The sequence below is a fragment of the Suncus etruscus genome, chromosome 4 (genome assembly GCF_024139225.1).
Source record: "Suncus etruscus isolate mSunEtr1 chromosome 4, mSunEtr1.pri.cur, whole genome shotgun sequence".
NCBI classification, from domain to species: domain Eukaryota; kingdom Metazoa; phylum Chordata; class Mammalia; order Eulipotyphla; family Soricidae; genus Suncus; species Suncus etruscus.
The window spans coordinates 137,384,095-137,385,585 of NC_064851.1; the positions used below are offsets into that span (position 1 = coordinate 137,384,095).

A 1,491-nucleotide genomic window follows, 5' to 3' on the forward strand; every position below is an offset into this window, starting at 1 on the left:
TATCATGAACAGTAGCAGAGCTTCAAGTAAAATAAAATAATTTTAAGAGCCACCTTTGTAAAGACAAGCAACTCACTGTGGCAACGCACTGCTCATCACAACTTCAATGAGTAATTTCCCCTCTTCTCTAACACTCATTTACATTTTTCTGTATCACCTACATGTGTGTGGGGAGGGGGGGAATATCTGTCAGCACTCAGCGCTTACCCTGCTTTTAGGAATCACCTGAAGAGATTCAGGGAAAGATGGCATGCTAGGGGTTGAATTCAGGTCAGTAGCTGCAAGGCAAGTGCCCTACCTGTTCAGGCCCCTCTCTTTATCATTATTTTTCTAAATAAAATAATATTTAACTTTTGTTTTTGTTGTTGTTGTTGCTTGTTTGGGTTTTTTGTTGTTGTTTTTTGTTTTTGGGTCACACCCAGCAGCGCTCAGGGGTTACTTCTGGCTCTCATTTTCTGATGCTCAGAAACCACTCCTGGCAGACTCAGGGGACCATATGGGATGCTGGGATTCAAACAACTGACCTTCTGCATGCAAAGCAAACACCTTACCTCCATACTACCTCTCTGACCCCTTATTTCACATTTTAAGAAAATAAAATAATTAAGGAGCAAGAAAGATTATTCTATGGCTTCAAGTGTTTGCCTGGCAAGAATGAGTCTATGAATTCTAACATTTGTTCTGCCTTCATGCACCATAAGCCTGAAAGTTAGAAACCTCAGCAAGTGAAAAATATGTGCAATAAAAACAACACAAGAAAACATGTGCATGGGGTACATAAGCTGATAGGTAATTGTTAATATATCATGTTGACAATACAGAAAGTTAAAATGACTGACAGAAAGCCAGAGTCAATATAGAAGCCAAGAAAATATTGCCTGTAGTACCACATCAGGAAAGCTTGAAAATCTCCCAGTTTTACTGGTGAGAGCCCCACCTCCAGAGCCAGGGAAATAGTTGGGTTTTCTTATAAAATTCACTTATTGCAGCTTTTCAATAGTTTTCTTAACTTAATCACAATTTTCACTTTACCTTATGCTATAATTTCTATGCAGTTCAAAGGAAATGTTGTTCGATATCTGGAAATAAGGAAAATTTTAAATACATAATGTTTAAATCCAAAGAGACTATTGACTGATTTAAAAACTAAAAATTAGTGCTCACTTTGGCAGCACATATACTAAAATTGGAACAATACAGAGAAGATTAGCATGGCACCAGGGCAAGGATGACAGGCAAATTCATGAAGTGTTCCATATTTAAAAAAAAAAAAACCCTAAAAATTAAAAGAAATTTTTACAATAATTCCCAGAGACAAAAGAGAGAAGGGCTGGAAGGTCCAGCTCATGACATGAATCTCACCACAAAGAGTGATGAGTGCTGTTAGAGAAATAGCTACTTTGAGAACTATCCTAACAATGTGAATGAATGAGGGAAGTTGAAAGCCTGTCTCTAGTGCAGGTGGGGGTGGGGTGGAGAGGAGGGAGATTT

At 38.1% G+C, this 1,491-nt stretch overlaps 1 non-coding gene across 1 annotated transcript; it reads left to right on the top strand.

Moving 5' to 3' along the window:
- Window positions 1-1,156: 1,156 nt before the first annotated feature.
- LOC126007352 (U6 spliceosomal RNA) lies at window positions 1,157-1,263 on the top strand. Its single transcript, XR_007494932.1, has one exon. It is a non-coding gene; the product is annotated as a U6 spliceosomal RNA (small nuclear RNA).
- The last annotated feature ends 228 nt before the right edge of the window (window positions 1,264-1,491 follow it).